Source organism: Miscanthus floridulus, chromosome 10, assembly GCF_019320115.1.
Source record: "Miscanthus floridulus cultivar M001 chromosome 10, ASM1932011v1, whole genome shotgun sequence".
Lineage (NCBI taxonomy): Eukaryota > Viridiplantae > Streptophyta > Magnoliopsida > Poales > Poaceae > Miscanthus > Miscanthus floridulus.
The window spans coordinates 13,076,389-13,097,969 of record NC_089589.1 but is presented as its reverse complement, the minus strand read 5'-3'; positions in this window follow the sequence as shown (position 1 = coordinate 13,097,969).

The following is a 21,581-nucleotide window of genomic DNA, read 5'->3' as shown; positions in this document are numbered from 1 at the left end:
TTTATGGAAAAACTTTTGATGATTGTCTTAAAAATTTAGATAAGGTTTTGCAAAGATGTGAAGAAAAACACTTAGTCCTTAATTGAAAAATGTTATTTCATGGTTAGAGAAGGCATAGTGCTTGGACACTTGGTGTCTGAACGAGGGATTGAGGTAGATAGAGCTAAAATTAAAGTAATCGAATAGTTACCTCCTCCCATAAATATCAAAGGGATCCGTAGTTTTCTTGGTCATGCTGGTTTTTACCATAGCTTTATAAAAGATTTTTCACACATTGCTAGACCACTTAGAAATCTTTTGGCTAAGGATGTTCCCTTTGAATTTGATGATGCGTGCTTGAAATCTTTTAATATTTTTAAGAAAGCATGCATCTTTACACCAATCATTCAACCCCCTGATTGGTCACTACCTTTTGAAATTATGTGTGATGCCAGTGATTATGCTGTGGGGGTAGTTTTGGGACAAACTAAAGATAAAAAAGCATCATGCAATTGCTTATGCTAGCAAAACTTTGACAGGACCTCAACTTAATTATGCAACAACTAAAAAAGGGCTCCTAAATGTTGTTTTTGCTATTGATAAGTTTAGATCTTACTTAGTAGGAGCTAAGGTGATTGTTTATACTAATCATGCTACTTTAAAGTACCTGCTCACTAAGAAAGATGCTAAACCTAGACTGATACGATGGATTTTGCTACTCCAAGAATTTAATTTAGAAATAAAAGATAAAAAAGGAGTAGAAAATTCTGTTGTCGATCACTTGTCTGGAATGCAGTTTGAGAATTCATAGGATCTGCCTATCAATGATTCTCTATGGGATGACATGCTCTACAAGGTCTCCAAATCTTACCCCTGGTATGCAAATATTATTAATTTTATGGTTGCAGGTTATGTACCACCAGGGGAAAACAAAAGGAAGCTCATCTACAAAAGTCGTCTCCACATATGGGATGAACCATACCTCTTCAGAGTCTGCTCTGATGGCCTACTTAGAAGATGTGTACCGGCAGAGGAAGGCATCAAGATTATCGAACGATGCCACTCATCACCATATGGAGGACATTATGGGGCATTCCGCACTCATTCGAAGATCTAGCAAAGTGGATTCTTTTGGTCAACCATGTATGAAGACATGAAAGACTTCATTAGGAGATGTGGAGCATGTCAGAGGCATGGGAATATCAATTCAAGAGATGCCATGCCATTCACCAACAACCTCCAGATCGAGCTCTTCGATGTCTGGGGAATTGACTACATGGGACCGTTTCTAAAATCAAAAGGATATGAGTACATCTTGGTGGCAGTTGACTATGTCTCCAAGTGGGTTGAAGCTATACCATGTAGAGCTGCTAATGCAAAGAACTCTAAGAAGATGTTTGAAGAAGTAATATTTCTAAGATTTGGAGTTCTAAGGATGGTGATTAGTGATGGAGGCACTCACTTTACTGACAAGAACTTTCACAACTACTTATCAAGACATGAGATCCATCACAACGTCGCTACTCCATATCACCCTCAGACAAGTGGCCAAGTAGAAACATCAAATAAACAAATCAAGAATATTCTACAAAAGACAGTCAACAAGATAGGAACTGCATGGAAGGATAGACTACCCGATGCACTATAGGCCTACAGAACGGCTTATAAAACACCATTGGGGATGTCACCATGTCAATTGTTCTATGGAAAGACCCGCCATCTACCTATTGAGCTAGAATTCAAAGCTCACTGGGCCATCAGGCGATGGAACATGGACTTTAAAGCTGCAGGAACCAAGAGAAAGATGCAACTCTCTGAGCTTGATGAATGGCATTTAAAAGCATATCACAACTCCAAGATTTACAAGGAGAGAACGAAAAGATGGCATGATAAGAGGATCAAGAAGAAGGAGTTTGCCCCTAGGAGATAAGGTATTACTTTTTAATTCTAGGGTTAAATTATTCAGGCATGGAAAACTTTGGAGCAAATGGGAAGGACCATTCAAGGTGATAAGCACTTTGTCGCATGGAGCGGTAACACTTCAAAACGACAAAGGTACGTTATTTAAGGTAAATGGCCATCGTCTCAAGATCTTTCTAGAACCTGAAAAACCACCTAAGGATTTGGATGAGGTAGATTTTCTGATTTTACCATAAATTACACTACTGCCATCCTCCGTAACATTTCGTAACATGAAAATATACTTTTCGGGGTTAGATAGGAGTTAGAAAACCATGAGAAAAATCACCACTGCCATCCTCCGTAACATTTCGTAACATGAAAATATACTTTTTGGGGTTAGATAGGAGTTAGAAAACCACGAGAAAAATCACCCTGTGACCCTGACATGTGGGGTCGGCCGGCCCCACCTAGAGGCCACCTGGCCCACTGTCAGCGCCTCTCGCGTCCCGTCAATTCTCTCATGTCTTCTAGATCCTTCCTCTTCATAATCTTGTAGTTTTTTCAACGCATTCTGCTTTTCCTCATTACGAGACCTCATATGGATAGATCTTGACCCCTGCTACAAGTAGAACTGTTTACATCAGAATTTGGTAGAAGGATCTTAGAAGCTCGAGAGCTCCTAGGATCATGATAGCAGAGGATCAGTTGTGTGCAGATCGAAACCAGCTGATTCGGATGCAATGCTAGAATCGACTTTCTTTAGACAGCACCAGCAGATAACGATGGAGGCTATGATCGGTGTTGAGATGAGACATGCTGGACTCTACAAAAAGGGAAAGATTAGAGTCCAAGTTATCTTAAATTAGGAATGTTTTCATTATGCCAAAGATTGTATTAAGTCGTACTCGAGTAGGGTTCGTTTTAGGCCCCGGGTATAAATACCAAACCCCGACTATTGTAAGAGGGAAGCAATCAATCAAATACAAGTCAATTACTTTTTTTTGGCTCTGGCCACCCCATAGGAGTAGGAGTAGAGTAGATCTCGGCGAGTTCTTCGGCAAGTACAGCTGCATCGATCCGGTCGACCTCCACTTCTTGTTGTAAGTACCGTCATGGTTTATACCTTTGTTCGTATGGCTGCATCGATCCGGTCGACCTCCACTGCGGCTCTGGTATAAGCTAGTTATCGACTCTTACCTAATTCAAGTATGGCCTGTGTGATTCTGCCTCTCACCCCACTGCTTGAATTGGATCAAGATCAAGTTATTGGCTCTATCTTAGAATGGCAGTCCTTGGTAGATTCATTAAGTTACCGATATTGCTTATTGCTTTCATCACTTATCTAATTACAGCAATATCACTCTGCCCGATTGAGATTGATCTGGATCAGCCTTATATCTTGTTTAACTCATCGTTTGCTAATCTAAAACTGATCTAATCTACATCTTAAGCGATGAGTTATGTTTTTATCGGATGTTTTGCATCAATCTTAATCGTGCATAGCGTGCGGTTAAGGCATGTTTAATCTTGAGTAGATCTATCGGTTAGCCAGAACCATTTCATGGCCCATCATCATGGCCTGTGGGATTCTGCCTCTCACCCCACTATTGGCACCATGAAGTGGGGATCGTTGGTTGATAGACCCGTTCCTAAGAAGACATGACCTTAACTGTGTGCTATATTTGAATTGGCTGTTTAGCCGATATTGAATGCTTTCATAAACAGTTCATATCACGAGATCATTGAAGTAGAGATAAGTTGAAAGATGTGTTAGCCCCATGATCTTGTTATTGTATTATGGCCTGTATGATTTTGCCTCATGCCCCACTGATATTAGTAATGAGTTAGGGTCATTGAGTCTATTATTGTTTCTACGGCCTGCATGATTCTGCTTCATGCCCCACTGGTCATGGTGATAGATAAGATCTAACATGTTCATTAGATTTATCTTATTAAATAATTAAGTGATGTTGAATTATTTCTTTATATAAAAAGGAGATCGGTTACTCGTAATCATTGGCTCAGTATAGACCGATCATCGTTGATATCTTACTGCCATTGATTAATATTCGTTTAAATGATGTTTATCCTGAATGATAACCGATTCTCCTCACACGACCCCATGAGCTCTAACTGACTTATTCTCATGAATATACTAGAATCGGCTATTTAGCCTATTTCCTTTCATATCGGCTCTCACAGATGTACATTCAGGACTGTCTAGTAACACCGGCAAGTCTGCCCTTAACTACTAATGAACTTTCTCTCCTTGTCAATTGCAGGGTCAAATTGACTGGCACGCCTTAGGAGGATTGCGTAGGATCGACCACCCCTGCGCTGAAGCTAGGTGGATCTGCTCCATCGAGCGGACCCTTCCGGCTTGCTGCGTGTGTCCTCGGCATGGGATGAAATTCTATGTCGACACACGTTTTTGGCATGCTCGGTGGGACACCACAGTCATCATGGTGGTTCACAACAACGACAACATCCTTATGGTACATTATGAAGACCTGCCTGATGAAGATAAGGATACCATCAACAAAGCTACGAAAGAATTTTAGAAGAAGTGTTTGTTGTCCTACACCAAAACACGTGACAACACAATTATTCAGAAATTTCCACTACCAAGAGTTCTACTACATGGGTAGACAGATATGGTCGAAGCTAAAGACATGTGTTTCTTTACGGAAGCCATAGATAAGTCTGTTCGTGATGCCATATCAAGCCGCAATGAAGCTTTCGTTGACGCATTTCACAATGCCATGAAAGAGGCGATTCATAGAATTCCAGTTGGTCAGGTTGGATCGACTTGTTATAATATTCCAGATCCATTGACCCAAGGGACTAATCAAGTCGGTACCAGTCATCAAGAAGTAGCACCAACTGGTAATGGTGGTGTCCAGACACTTCAAGGTTTATCTAAACAAACTCTGGGTACTGCTACAAATCAGATATAGTACAATCCTAGACCATCAGTACAACATATGCAGCAGCCGATGGAGCAAAGTCAAAACTAGATGATCAATTTTGGCACATCAGGTCATATACCATCGTCGGCTTAGAAGATAGCACCATCCATTCAGAGGATCCGTAGAGATATAGATCATTATGTCTATAATCAGAGACTTCAAACAGCAAGCCAACAATGGACCCAATAGATTGAGATTCTACAAGGCTATCGTTATGGCATAGATTATAACACCCTCCACATGATACCAAATCTAGGATATCAAGGCACGCGGGATTTCAATCCACAAATGGGTCAGCAAGTACCAAGAAATCCAAATCCACAAGCTGACGAGTTGCTGTTCAAGGTGACTGAGATGATGAAGAATCAGTTCGGTCTGAAGCCAAAAGGAATGACTTTTTCGTACAAACGCCCATATCCAAAATGGTATGATTTGGTCGCCCTTCCTATAAATTACAGGCTCTCAGAATTCACCAAGTTCACTAGTCAAGATGGTACAAGCATAATAGAACATGTCAGTCGGTATCTTACACAATTGGGTGAAGCGTCAGTTGAGGATGCCCATCGAGTTCATTTCTTCTCCTTGTCCCTATCAGGGCTAGCCTTCACTTGGTTCTTGTCACTACCAGTCAACTCCATTGCCAATTGGGCTGACCTGGAGAAGAAGTTTCATTTATATTTTTACACAGGGACTAGAGAGAAGAAAATAACTAATTTGACAACCATGAGACAGAGGACTAATGAATCGGGCACTGAATTTCTTTAGAGATTCTGAGAGACTAAGAATATGTGTTTCTCGTTGAGCTTGACCGATGATCAACTAGCTGCTTTAGCCGTCCAAGGAATGCTACCAATATGGAAAGAAAAGCTGCTAGGACAAGAGTTTGACAACTTGGGACAATTGGCTCAATGGGTAGCGGCGCTCGATAGCCAATTCCAGAGTATGCGCAGAGATACCTGATTCTAGAAGAACACCATGGTGGCCGAAGCTTATGATCCATATTTAGTCGATGACGGCTATGAAGATGAAGAAGAAGAGGTTGCTGTAGCTTAATGGAATTGGGGCAAGAAGACAGTGATGGTGCCAAATCCTTGGGGAAGAGGAGTTGAGGAGAGTTATGACTTTGATGTTACTAAATCAGATAAGCTCTTTGATTTCTTGCTTGAGAAGGGGCAGATCAAGTTGCTCAATGGTCATGTCATGTTGCCCCCTGATCAGTTGAAGAACAAGAAGTTCTGCAAATTTCATAACGCTACTTCTCATTCCACTAATGAATGCAGAATCTTCAGGCAGCATATATAGAGAGCTATTTAGCAAGGGAGGCTCAAATTCGATACACCTCGAAAGATGAAAGTCGATGATAATCTTTTCCTAGGAGATCAGAACATGGTTGATGATGGGCTGTTCAAAGGAAAAACCAAGGTCCTAACATTGACCAAATTGAGAGAAGCTGGGACAGTTGATCCCGAAATGCAAATATCGGCTGATGAGTATAGAGAGATTAGAAGACGTCGTGCTGAACAAAAGAGCCGATACGAGCAGAGGAAGACGTTGAAAGCAGAGACATCAAAGCCATGGGTCACATCTCGGATTCTGTTGAATAAATGGCAGCGGCAGAAGGAAAAGGATTATCAACCTTGGTTAAAAGATCAAGCATACCAACATCAATTAGAAGAAGAGAAGTATGAAAGGGAACAAGCTGAATTACATTGGAATTGTTCCTTCTTTAGGCATTGCTGGAATAAAGGTTTGAAGTTGCCTACTAGACACGACTGTCTAGAATGTAGCAATCAATATCAAGAGTATAGGCAATCTTGAACCAACCATCGGTCTATTCAGGCTCAAGATGCATATCATCATAACAACATGGATCGGCGCTTAAAAAATGAAAGTGTTCATGATCGGTTAGGAAAAAGAGTCATTGGACAGGACTGGGCTGATCATAAAGAGGAAGGCACTGAAAGAAGATACACATGGCAGGAAGGCCAGTGGTGCCCAGGAGATTTGATGAGAAGCCAAAAGAGGAGGGTGCAGCGCCTAAGGAATAGAGAGATGGAACAGGCTCAGGCACCCGGTAAAACTCAAGTGTGGCGTACCAAGCAAATAGCTGATAGAAAGCAACCATCGGCTAATATACAAATGGTTTTTCTGTTGCCGTCAGAATTCAGAGTCAGTGGCGAAAGCTAACAGCCGATCCAAGCAGTCGGCTTTGAGAATTTGGATAATCCAATAGATGGCACAAATGGCAAACTAGGACGGGGCTTCATGTTGGCTGATGAATTAGAAGAGATAGATGTTGGTCCTAGAGATAGACCTAGGCCGATGTACATAAGTGCTAAGTTGGATCCCGAGTATAAACGAGAATTGATTGATTTATTAAAGGAATTCAAAGATTGCTTTGCTTGGGAATACTATGAGATGCCTGGTTTGGACCGATCGATTGTCGAACATTGGTTGCCAATCAAACCTGGACATTGGTCGTTTAAACAAGCTCCAAGGAGGTTCAACCCAAACGTGCTTGATGATATCAAAAAGGAGACTAAAAGGTTGCTGGAAGCAAAATTTATCCGACCGTGTCGATATGCGGAGTGGATATCGAATGTTGTCCCTGTATATAAGAAGAATAAGAAATTGAGGGTTTGCATTGATTTTAGGGATCTGAACAGAGCCACACCTATGGATGGTTATCCAATGTCAATAGCTGATATGTTAGTGGATGCAGTAGCCGGACACAAGGTTATTAGCTTCATAGATGGTAATATAGGATATAACCAAATTTTTATGGCTGAGGAAGACATAGCAAAGATCGCTTTCAGGTGCCCTGGCGCAATCGGTCTATTTGAATGGGTCATACTGACCTTTGGTTTGAAGAATGCTGGTGCAACTTATCAAAGGGCAATGAATTACATTTTCCATAAGTTGATTGGCAGGATTGTTGAGATTTACATTGATGATGTGATGGTAAAATCCAAGGGATACAAAGAACACCTAGCTAACTTGCGAGAAACCTTCGAATACATGAGGAAGCATGGTTTGAAGATGAATCCTAACAAGTGTGCTTTTGGAGTATCAGCCAGACAATTTTTGGGATTCATGGTTCATGAAAGAGGAATCGAAGTTGGTCAGAAAAGTGTAAAGGCAATTGACGAAGTGGTTCCCCCAACCACCAAAACAGAGTTACAGTCTCTGCTAGGAAAGATTAATTTTATCAGAAGATTCATTTCAAATTTGTCGGGAAGGATCCTGCCGTTTTCTCCCTTGCTGAGATTGAAAAGTAATCAAGAATTCACGTGGGGTGACATACAACAGAAGGCGTTTGAAGAAATAAAAGAATATATGAAGTGTCCACCCGTGCTGGTCCCTCCTCAGCAAGGTAAGCCATTTAAGTTGTACATATCGGCTGATGACAAGACAATTGGATCGGCCTTGGTGCAAGAATTTGAAGGAAAAAGAGAGGGTTGTTTTCTATCTAAGTAGGAGGCTATTGGATCCAGAAACAAGATATTCTCCCACCGAAAGGTTATGCTTATATTTATATTTCTCTTGCACTAAATTACGACACTACTTATTATCGGCTGAGTGCATGGTTGTTTCCAAGGCTGATGTGGTTAAGCACATGTTATCAATGCCAATACTAAATGGAAGAATGGGAAAGCGGATTCTTGCATTATCGTAATTAGACTTGAAGTATGAATTGGCTAAAGTAGTCAAAGGATAGGTAATGGCCGATTTTATCACTCAGCATCACAAGCCAAGCATTAGTTATGTAGAGTCGATGCCCTAGGCACTGTTCTTTGATGGATCATCATGCAAGCAGGGTGGTGGCATTGGTATTGTTATCATTTCGCCTCGGGGGGCAAGCTTTGAGTTTGCTTTCCCAACTGAACCAATGGTTACTAACAATCAAGCGGAGTATGAGGCTATTCTCAAAGGACTTCAACTTCTCCATGAAGTAAAGGCCGAGGCAATTGAGGTGTTTGGAGATTCACAATTAATTATCAATCAGTTGATCGGCCTGTATGAGTGCAAAGAAGAGACTTTGAAAGAATACTATGATGGCTGCCAAAAGTTAATCAAGGGGTTTCTTCATGTCTCTTTCCAACATATCCCGAGAGCGCAAAACCAAGAAGCTAACCGTCTGGCTCAAAGTGCATCAGGGTATCGAGTATTTCGGGAAATATTGAGTAGTGAAGCCTCAATTGATGATTGGAGAGTTGAAATAGCCAATTACCTTAGGGATCCGTCTTAGAAAGTTACTAGAAAGCTAATGTATAAGTCGACTAAATATGTTTTGTTGGATGAGCAGTTATATTATAAAACAGTCGACGGAGTGTTGCTCAAATGCTTAAACCAAGAAGAAGCTAAGGTATTGATGGGAGAAGTGCATGAAGGGATATGTGGAGCTCATCAATCGGCTTATAAAATGAAATGGATTATTCATAGAACTAGATATTTCTGGCCAACAATACTAGAAGACTGTTTTGAATACTACAAAGGATGCCAAGACTGTCAATGTTTTGGTAATGTCCAGAAATCACCTACGTCGACCATGAACCCAATAATCAAGCCATGGCTATTTCAGGGCTGGGGAATTAATTTGATTGGCCAGATCTTTCCACCCTCAAGCAAGGGGCATAAGTTCATATTGGTGGCAACAGACTACTTCACCAAATGGGTTGAGGCAGTTCCCCTGAAAATGGTAACTTCAAAAACTATGGTTGATTTTGTCAAGGAGCATATCATATATCATTTTGGGATTCCTCAAACCATCACTACCGATCAAGGGACCATGTTCACATCAGAGGAATTTAGAGATTTTGTTGCCAGTATAGGGATCAAGCTAGTAAATTCATCTCCTTACTATGCTCAGGCTAATGGCCAGGCAGAGGCATCCAATCAAATTACGATTAAGCTGATCAACAAAAAAATTAAGGAACAACCAAGGAAGTGGCATTCGATGCTTAATGAGGCATTATGGGCATACAGGATGGCCTATCATGGATCAATTAAAACATCACCTTATGAACTTGTGTATGGCCATAACGCAGTTCTTCCTTGGGAAATTCAGACTAGATCGAGGCGTGTTATGTTACAGAACGATTTGATAGCCGAAGTCTACAAAAATCTTATGATGGATGGCTTAGAAGACTTAAGTTGCCTTTGGCTGCGTGCTCTCAAAAATATTGAAGCCAATAAACTAAGAGTCACAAAATATTACAATAAAAAGGTCAAGAATAAGTGATTTTTGAAGGAGATTTGGTCTGGAAAGTGAAATTACTGATCGGGTCAAAGGACAGCAAGTTTGGCAAATGGTCACCCAATTGGGAAGGGCCTTATCGGGTCAAACGTTGTGCTCCTGGTAATGCATATATTCTAGAGACACTAGGAGGAGAAGAAGAGTTCGGTCGAGCAATCAATGGGAAATATCTAAAGAAATATTATCCCAGCGTTTGGATTAACAGTTAAAAAACTAATTTGTTCAGTTGACAGCTCTAATAGCCGATATCAGAAAGGTATCACCTTTAGTACAAAAATGAACGCAAAAGAACAAAAGCCGATACAATGTGTATCGCCTATAGGGGGAAAGCAAGCATGGATGAAGTAATATGCATAATACGAAGTGCGAAAACAAAGGAAAACCATTCATGATGAGGGAATTGTTTGCTAAAAATCACTTATTACAAGCTATGGGTTGGAGAACAATTTGCTCACTACATCATCGGCCAAAGTATTGAAAGCTACAGAGTTGGCGGCGCTAGAGAATTCCTCAGTCAAACACTCATGATCCCTGGGGGGCACTGCATCCGGGAAACCATGAGGAAGAAGCTAAAGATTGTGGCCAGAGCGGACTTGTGCAGTGGCCAACGCTGTGGCAGCGCCATGGCAAACACCATGAAGAGCAACCTCCCTAACACGGTTTGGAATGTCATGCAAACGGATTGCCAGAATAGCGCCCCTAGCATTGACAAACCCCGCCGCATGATCTGCGGCTAATCGAAGGCTTTCCAACTGAGCAGTTAGATCTAAAACTTCAAAGGAAGGGATGATCAGAAAATCTCAAAAGCAAAAGTTAAGAAAAGCTAAGAAGATTGTGGTAGCCTTCTCACCTATGATTCTGGCTTTAGCCTTGGCCAACCATTCCCTCATGTCGGCCTTGAAAGATGATCGGATTTGAATCATGGCCACAACCGATTCCGTGAGGGAAAGACAGTTGGATAGACTCTGATCAGTTCGATCGATGGAAGCGATTAGATCAACATTACTGATCTGCCTCCTCGGATAACTAGGGAGCTTGCGATGAATCAGTGTTGAGGATGATCCCGATGGCTGAGCCGGGTTGACCATGTGCTCCGGAATAAGGGGGACATCTCGAGTGGCACCTTCCCGGCGATGAAGGTGCTGGCGTGATGATGTGGGCTCGTTAAGAGCCTCCTCAGCAGGTCTCTTGTTGTTCTCCATGATCTCAAACCTACAAAAGAGCAGGAACTATGCTAAGGATGTAGAAGGTTTGAGACGAGACAGGTAGCATTTTGAGCCCCAGCCGTGGTCCATATATATATAGCCTGGGGAGGCAAGGAGATGGATTTAGCTGAGGATGTGAAAACTGAAAACAGATACGGAAACAGATCGGCATTCCAGATTTTAGGGGATAGATAACGAAGAGAGAATAGATTAGGGCTTATTGCTTCCCTAGATTACGAAATGTTGTGGGATGAGTACAAAGAATTTACATTGACCAGAAATTAACCCCTAAGACTTCTTTGGATTGAAGGGAGTCCGGGTCCCCATGAGGCCGAAGGTTATCAAGAATTAAGTCACATCGGCTAGTTAGCAAACTTATGTCAGAAGAAAGGGAAAGGCCGCTCGCTTAACAGACGCCTAACTAGTCTCTCGGTGACTGGGAATTGCGGGAAAGAAGCCTGTGGCTCTCCTAGTGGGCGTTTGATGAAGCAAACAAGGGAAAAGTGTCCACACATTCTAGCCCTTGCAAACACTAGAACAGCTCTACGAGCCTGGTGAGAAGACACAGGCGACATCACAAGACTTCTTCTAGCCGCATCAGCTGATTCTCTTGCTTGATAAGGTGCTAGAATGAGCGACACAATCACCCTACGCATAAGAATTCTTCTAACCACTCAAGATCTTCATAGCAAAGAGATGAACCATGGAGGGTCCAATGAAGTCAGAGCTCGAGAGGGCAGGAAGAAGAGAAACATAGCTGAATAGTTGAGTTGCTCTCGCCGGGGTCGGATAGGCATTTTATAGCTAGCCCGGGAAGATGAATCCAAGTGCCCGTGAAACAGTGATGCTCTTGTAAGAAGTTTTGAGGCATGGGCTCATGAATGGACGTAAGCGGCGACAAATAGTGGGCCCTAGATCAAGGTTCTCTACCCATGACTGTGGACCAATCAGGGATACAGACTTGATAATTTTGGAAAAAAATACTTTTATTCCAAAATTGGGGGGCATGTGTTTACACTGAAATTTGGTAGAAGGATCTCAGAAGCTTGGGAGCTCCTAGGATCATGACAGTAGGGGATCAGTTGCATGTAGATCGAAACTAGCTGATTTGGATGCAATGCTAGAATCGGCTTTCTTCAGACAGTGCCAGCAGATAACGACGGAGGCTATGATTGGCGTTGAGACCAGACATGCTGGACTCTATAAAAAGGGAAAGATTAGAGTGCAAGTTATCTTAAATTAGGAATGTTTTCATTATGCCAAAGATTGTATTAAGTCGTACTCGAGTAGGGTTCGTTTTAGGCCCCGGGTATAAATACCAAACCCTGGCTATTGTAAGAGGAAAGCAATCAATCAAATACAAGTCAATTACTTTTTTTTGGCTCTGGCCACCCCTTAGGAGTAGGAGTAGAGTAGATCTCGGTGAGTTCTTCAATAAGTACGGCTGCATCGATCCGGTCGACCTCCCCTGCTTGTTGTAAGTACCGTCATGGTTTATACCTTTGTTCATATGGCTGCGTCGATCCGGTCGACCCCCACTACGGCTCTGGTATAAGCTAGTTATCGACTCTTGCCTAATTCAAGTATGGCCTGTGTGATTCTGCCTCTCACCCCACTACTTGAATTGGATCAAGGTCAAGTTATCAGCTCGATCTTAGAATGTCAGTCTTTGGTAGATTCATTAAGTTACTGATATTGCTTATTGCTTTCATCGCTTATCTAATTACAACAATATCACTCTGCCCGATTGAGATTGATCTGGATCGGCCTTATATGTTGTTTAACTCATCGTTTGCTAATCTAAAACTGATCTAATCTATATCTTAAGCGATGAGTTATGTTTTTATCAGTTGTTTTGCATCAATCTTAATCGTGCATAGCGTGCAATTAAGGCATATTCGATCTTGAGTTGATCTATCGGTTAGCAAGAACCGTTTCATAGCCCATCATCATGGCCTGTGGGATTCTGCCTCTCACTCCACTATTGGCACCATGGAGTGGGGATCGTTGGTTGATAGACCCGTTCCTGAGAAGACATGACCTTAACTGTGTGCTATGCCTGAATCGGATGTTTAGTCGATATCGAATGTTTTTACAAATAGTTCACATCACGAGATCGTTGAAGTAAAGATAAGTTGAAAGATATGTTAACCCCATGATCTTGTTATTGTATTATGGCCTACATGATTCTGCCTCATGCCCCACTGATATTAGTAATGAGTTAGGGTCGTCGAGTCTATTGTTGTTTCTATGGCCTGCATGATTCTGCCTCATGCCCCACTGGTCATGGCGATAGATGAGATCTAACATGTTCATTAGATTTATCTTTATTAAATGATTAATTGATGTTGAATTATTTCTTTATATAAAAAGGAGGTCGGTTACTCATAATCATTGGCTTAGTATGGACTGATCATCATTAATATCTTATTGCCATTGATTAATATTCGTTTAAATGATGTTTATCTTGAATGATAACTGATTGTCCTCACACGATCCCATGAGCTCTAACTGACTTATTCTCATGAATATACTGGAATCGACTATTTAGTCGATTTCCTTTCATATCGGCTCTCATAGCCGTACATTCGGGACTGTCTGGCAACACCGGCAAGTTCTGCCCTTAACTACTGATGAACTTTCTCTCCTTGTCAATTGCAAGGTCAAATTGACTGGCACGCCTCGGGAGGATTACGCAGGATCGACCACCCCTACGCTGAAGCTAGGTGAATCTGCTCCATCGAGCGGACCCTTCTAGCTTGCTGCGTGTGTCCTCGGCACGGAATGAAATTCTGTGTTGACAGGAACCCCCCTATATAAATGAGCCCCTGCCTGCTTCCATTGCCATCCCATCAAAGCTTTCTCTTCCAACAACAATAAAGCTCTTCTTCTCTCTAGTTCCTATGGCTGACAAGCAAATCGTCCCCTATGGAGCTGACCTAAACAAGAAGCCGGACACGCTTGCGCTGACCATAGTTCCACCAGAAGTTACCCCTAGTTGCTCAAATCAATCCTACTATGCCCAAGCCGTTCGCCACCCACTAATCGCTCTGCCGCCGCCACTGCCATGTCTTGAAGGAAAGCCTCTCCAATAAGAGCCAAAGCTAGACGCCCAGAAGCTTTTTAAGGTGATGAAGGAAATCAACCGTCTTCCCCTGAAGGATCATGAGGTGCTGATTGGACTAAAGACCAATAAATTTGGAGATGTTACCTGTGCAAAATATACGTCGGTCGCCCCTCGTACCACCATTGATGGAGTCCGGGCTATGCTAGAGCAGATCAAGGTTGTTCCTCCCAAGAGGAAGGCGCCATCACCACCTATTCTAGAGGTTGAGAAGCATCCAAGGATGACCATTGCTCGCTTAGAAAAAAAGATTAAAGATTTGAGCGATGTTATATATGCCTTAGAGCAAAGGATCGACGAGGAACATGTCTACCGCAAGAGTCTACAACACGATTTAAACACTTTGAATCATTTTGTTGCTAAAATGAAGAAGTGAGAATTAGGTACTCATTTTGATAAGGCATGAGTGTTAGGTTAAAGTGTGTGATATCGTGTGTTTAGGTTTGTCGCTTAGCTCAGATGGTTAAAAGATTGTGTTAGATTAGTTAAAGTTTGTGCATAGTTTGTGCTTGTGTAATAAAGTGCCTTATTGAAGTTAATGGAATTGTATTATTACATGCTCTCTATTTCTTTTGGATATGTGTTTGTCTCCACATGTTGTGGAGGAAGTTGTACAGGAAACAAGTGTGGGGGAGACACACCACAACAACAAGACGTAATTTAATCACAGAAATCATAAAATTCAGAAAAGTAATGAGTCAAGAACCACGTATGATGAAGCGGGCCTCAAGTAGACCCTAGAGTGGGCTGCCTGGTCTCCTCTATGGGCCACCTAGCCCATCATTGTGTTGCCTCACCCTGAGCTTTGTCCACAGTTAGGTTTGTAGCCATACACTATATTTTTACCTGTTTTGCTTTTCGTTTCGAATTAAATTGAAAGTCCTTTGATAAAACAATTTAAAACATGAGGAAATATTATTTCAGTCATGACTTAAGGATAGACTCACATAATACTTTTCCTAGAAGTCATGCTACTATTGGGAACTTATTATTAGGGACCCCATGTCACTTAAGTTGTTGTGGAATGAGATATAGTAGAATAATGAAAGCTTGATTCTTGATATCTTGTTATTAGAGAATTTTATTTCAAAAAAAGTAAAATGAATAGCTACACCTCTCCTTTGTGGTAAGTAATGTCCTACCAGAGCCATACATGATATATAGACTAGGGAAACCCTTCTACATATATTACTTGTATTTGTGTTGAGTTTGGTCAAACCTTGTGACCCTTGTTGAGAAACTTATCATGCTCTCAAGATCAAGATCACATACACTCCACATATACCTGCTGCTCCTACACTGAGAGTACACAACAATATGTTTTTCATCCACCCAAAAATGTTCTACTCCTACACTGGGAATAGACACAAAATATGTTTGTTAGGATCAATGCTCCAAGTTCTTGTAAATGTCTCTTTTGAAAAGTTTCAATCGCAGAAAAAGAGGCATGGGCTATGCAAAAGTTATTCATGAAAAGAAAGAGAGAGAGAAAAGAAATGAAAAAAAATGGACAAGTGTCCAAGATATCTAAAACAATGGGTTATCAGATGCCCGCCTGAAAAAAAGAGATGAATAAGATAGCCCATATTTTCTTGCAAAGTATTTTTAAGTTTCAAACAAGAGAGATATGTTTCAATGAGCATAGTAGAATTAGGTTAGCCACCATATATATATATCCACACATATGCACATCTTGATCTAAGAGTATGACATTTTTTTCCTTGGATCCTTGTTTTGACTTTACAATATATGCAATGCAAGTATGTTCTCACATTTATCCCTACTAGAGCTCCACATAAAGATTTAAAAAGTAGGCAAGCAGAAGGCAAGTCATTGATGCCTTGGTGAGGATCCAAAAATACTACATATACAGAGTGATTTGAGAGTACTACAAAAGGAAAAGGTAGGTTATGTTTTGTTTCAAAAATCTTAAATGTTTCTCCAATTGACTTGACTGAACAAAGATGATGATCTGTTTCAAGTTGTTCCATTCTTCAACCGCACAAAGTTTCATGGTAGACACTTTGAATCCCACAGTACAAGTATGACTGGGAATAGTTTTATGTTGATGTCTTGTCCCAAAGTTATGTCTTAAGTAATCCATCCTTTTATCAAGGATGAGTAAAAGCCTAAGTGTGGGGGAGTTTATTGACGGTAATTAACATTCATCATAAACCATAAATATAACTTGCATAAATGATTAAAATGGATCACCACTGTAGACTTAGGGGTTTAAACTGATAAATTCTATGAGTTTTGGTGAATCTGTGTTTTCAGTAGGATTTAATCAGAAAACCACCAAGGAGAACCTATTCGTCAAAGGAAATCATGGAATTTCACCGCGTAACTGATGTGGGAAGACTCTAGAAGACTCTAGGAAGCTCTCCACCAGAGCGGAGGCCAAGCCACTGCCATGTGGGGCCAGTTGAGGCTGCTCGGCCCCTGGGGGTCCCACTTGTCATCCTCGCTGCTATGTCGCTTCTCCACCGCCTCCTAGGATGCATCTACACCATTTATTCAAGTTAGTTTGATCCAAGGGCTCAAGATTGATGCTCCAGCCTATATATACCTACCTACACCCCCATCAGGGCATGCCTCATTTGATCCTAAGAGCTAAGAAGCCAGAAACCCTAATTCATATGTCCACTAGGATCAGGGCTAGCAATCAAGAGAAATTAGTCCTTGATAGGATCTAGTCTTGTATTAGAGATAGAGAGATAGAGTGAGAGGGAAGAGTTATGGAGGAGTCCTGGCCTATCGGTGCTCTCTCTATGGCTTGTACCCTGGTGGAATTAAGTTTTTCTTGAGCATGCTTCTAAGATTTCTCTAGCAATCGACTTCTAATTCAAGTAAGCATCTTGTTCATATTATTCTTCAGGTTTGCGACTCTCCTTTGAGTACTTTAATCCTTGTAGTTCTTGGGTTAAAGTAGTATTCATAGTGTAAGCGTGGTGCTTAGACTCGGTTACTCGTGGATGTACCCTATTCTTTGGATCGGTGGTAGCTCGTGAGGGTGACTCTTATAGCCTCGTTGAATCCTTTGTAGTCCATCTCCTGTTAGTAGGCCTAGCAGGACTTTATTATTATAGGAAACATACTCTACTTGTGTTTTCTCTAGTAATATCCCCAGAATTGAATAATAGAAGACAAAACTTACCGAAGTTAGAACTAGAAGACCCTTGCAGTCTCCTCTATGCTCCTATTATCTAGCCTTGATTGTGAAGTTGGGTTAAGTTAGAATTGGTTATTCTCACCCCTGTTCCTTTGGGTTCGATATAAAACTGGGTTACTCTCGGTGAAGTGCTAGAACAGTATAATATCTGTGCACTTGCGAATTATTTTATGTGCATTAATTTATACCAATAGTAGGTCGGCACCATGGTGCACCATGGTTCGACTTGTGGTTCCTTCCTTGTATGAATATGTTCTATGTCACTGAAATTGGTATAATGGTGATGTATTCTGCCTGCCACATACCTCGGTTGTTTCACATCTTCTCCTACATTGACATTGTTTCTAGAGCACCAGAGCATCCAAAGGGTGATGATAGCTCATAGATGTGTCTCGACACTATCTACCTACTGTCTTTTCTTGTTTATGCAAAAGTATTTTTAGTCTCTTATCATAGTCTATGATAAAGTGCAAGAGAAGTTTGAGGAATAAAAGGAAAGTGTTTTGAGGCATTTTAGTTCCTCGAGTCACACATAAAATTTGATGTCTACTTGGGAGATCAACTCAAGAGTATGCTTGTTTTCACTTTTCTGCCATTCTCTGATTTTTTTTCTAAGGTTTGTCTGATTTTGATGTTGCATCTGATAGTCCTGCTTGGTAATTCTAATTCAAAAAATGATATTTATATCTATAGAGGGCTTCATTTGAATGTCCTAGCATAAGTGTTTTATATAATTTAAATCTTTGTAGTTGTAGGTTTCAAAAATGAGAATGGGGATTATCCACATATGCTCGATATCGGATTGTAGTGGAGTAAGTGGAAGCAATAAGTCACATTGTAAAGCAAGACATTTCGCTAATCCCAAAGCTATTTAGTGAATAACACGTGTTAAAGGTATGTGTCTATTGGACCCAACGGCTATCCAATCATGGTAGACTTCATTGCGGTTGCTAAAGGCATAGGCCAAAATTTTGACACAAACCTAAAAATTGTGCACAAGTATGGTTTTTTACTAAGCAAGTTGTGAATCACTAAGGTATGCTAATTAACTGTTGACTCTGGTATTATAACCTATAGAATTTTGTCTTTGGCATTTGAATATGCAAATGCCTAGTGCGCAAATGGTGTTGAACTACCAATTCATGACGAGCTAAGACTCTGGTATTATAACCTATAGAATTCTATCTTTGGAATTTGAATATGTAAATGACTATTATAGTGTGCAAATGGTGTTGAACTACCAATTCATGACGAGGTATGGAAAAACCTTTGAGAGTAGGTATGTACCTGTTGGGACATACCCATCCTGAACAAGAGAGAGTGTGGGGAAAGATAAAAAAATTGTTGTGAGTGGGGAAACCACCCCCGCTCTTGTCACTTGGTCTATATTTATAGGAGAGGTGGGAGGAGGCAATCTTCCTCCTTATCCCCTTTAGGTTCCAAATTACATGGAGCTCCATGACCCCCCCCCCTTGGGCCTTTTATTACAAAGGAGGGGTGGGCGTAGCCACCCACACCCCCAATAGTAGCCGCTTAGCCACTAGGTCTCGGCATGTACAACAAGACCTAGTGGATACAACATAGGAAAAAGGCCCAAGAATACAATTCTCTAGCCATGATGGACCCCCCACGACCGTTTGCACCATGTGCGCCTCATTGAAGACTCCGTCCCAACAACCCAGTGGGACAAAAAGGGCATCAAGAAAAGAGCATGCACATGACACAAAGATAACCACACAAAACCTAAACTTAGATTCTATGTCTCTCTTGGGCTTCGGTATGCATACTCGGAGGGGGAAATGCTTCAGTGATGAAGCCCAAAGGCCAGTAGGCCACGATCTAATGATGATGACATTTTGTTTGCATATGTTATTGATCTCACTCCCCTCTTGTTTCTATCCACTTTGTGGGTCTTCACCACTCTGGGTATAGCTCTCTATAGTTGAAGTAGTCATATAGGCTATCATAGTCGTTGAAGGTAGATTGGCATAGGTGAAGTCGATGTTGCCGAAGGTCGATGATGACGCTTTTTGTCGAGTGGACGTAGATGGAGTAGTTGTCATAGTCGATGGGGCATACCTCCTTTGACTCATGAGCAACGAGCAAGACATGCCTCTAGGTTGCATTGGTTCTTCAATTACACCCTTCTTAGGCCCTATTGGTTGGTGCTTATGAGGAGACAAAGGTCTGGTGCCTAGTTGATTAACGTGTCAGTGATGGGGCTTGGGGGAGGTTCTTCGATCTTGTAGAGGTTGTTGAAGTTGAGGGCGAGTCGCTCGGTCAAAGGTTGCAGGTGAAGCTGGGGTTGACGCTAATGCTAATGGCAATGCCCATTGCCAAAATATTGGTGTAGGCAAGTCAATGGCACCAAAGTCAGTGGCAAAGCCCTATCAAAGCATACACAGGCTTAGCTCTATTGCTATTTTTAGGACAAAGATGGTGATATGAAGCTAAAATATTGGTGAAGGTGAAGTTGATGTTGCTGAGGTTAGTGGCGAAGCCCCTCGTTGAAATGTTGGCGAAGGTGGAGATAATGTAACTGAAGTCGGTGGCGAAGCCCCTCGCCAAAATATTGGTGAAGGTGAAGTCAGTGTCACCAAAGTGAGTGATGTTAGTGAAGGTGAAGTCAGTGTCACCGAAGTCGATGATGCTGGTGAAGGTGAAGTCGGTGTCACCGAGTCAATGGTGATGCCCCTCACCGAAATGTTGGTGAAGGCGAAGTTGGTGTTATTGCTGAAGTTGGTGTCAAAGCCCCTCGCTAAAATGGTGGCGAAGGTAAAGTCGATGTCGATGTTGTCGTCAAGTCCCCTAGTCAAAGGTAGTGAGATGAAGCCAAAGTTGATGCCAATATACTGATGGCGAGTCCCTAAGCTGAAGGTAGCGAGGTGAGGCTAAAGTCAATTTCGTTGTTGATGGCAAGCCCCTCAAGCCAAATGTGATGGTGAGGCGATGGTTTGATGATGGCTTGGTGAGGCAGTTTTTGATGATGGTGACGGTGATGATTACACCTTGAGCCAAACATGACAGCGGCATCGACTTCTGCCTCTATCTTTAGGCACCATGCCATGTTGATTTTAATACAGGGCATTATTTCTCTCATTTCCTTTTTATGGGTGCTTCAATTCAGTGTACATATACTACACTAAAGTTTCTTGTACTGTATATCATATATCTTTGTTTAAATTTGTGGAATCTAAATCGAAAACCTAAATTTTACAGAGTACAGAAATCATATCAGCAACAACAAATGATAATATTAGACAAATTTGGCCAGATTTAGAGAGTTGAGGTAAAAACCAAATGTACTATGAATGTTTTCATTTTAGGAGATTACCTTAGAATTTACTTAAAAAGTCTAGGCTATTTGGTTTGGATGCTTGATAATGAAATGCATGCTGACATGTTTCTTGATGATAAAATACATATAACACGCCATTTACTGAAAAGGGAACTATTCATCAAAGTAAATCACGTTTATCCGCAATGAAACCGACGTGGGAAGACTCTATAAGACTCTAGACAGTGAACCACTGAAGATGGGGCCCACCTATCACTGAGACAGGATGGTTGGCCCCACCTGTAGGCTAGACAGCCTATGGGGCCCACCGGTCAGCCTCCGCTTCGAATGTTGGTTCTCCACCGCCTCTTAGATTGCATCTACACCGTCCTTTTAACTTAGTTCATCCAACGGTGATTGAGGGAGTTGACGAGGATCGATGACTAGCAATGCCTTGCCCCCTACTCCATCTCTCTTATATAAGGCGCCCCCTACCTCCCTCCCTAGAGCCATCCTAAAATCATAATTCATATTCTCCTCATTAGGATCAGAGCCAGCTATCAAGAGAAGATTAGTCCTCCATAGGATCTAGTCTTGTAAATAATAGTGAAATGGAGAGCGAGGGAAGAGTTTGGAGGAGGTGTCGTCCTATCAGTGCTCTCTCTATGGCTTGTACCTTGGTGGATCCAAGTTCTA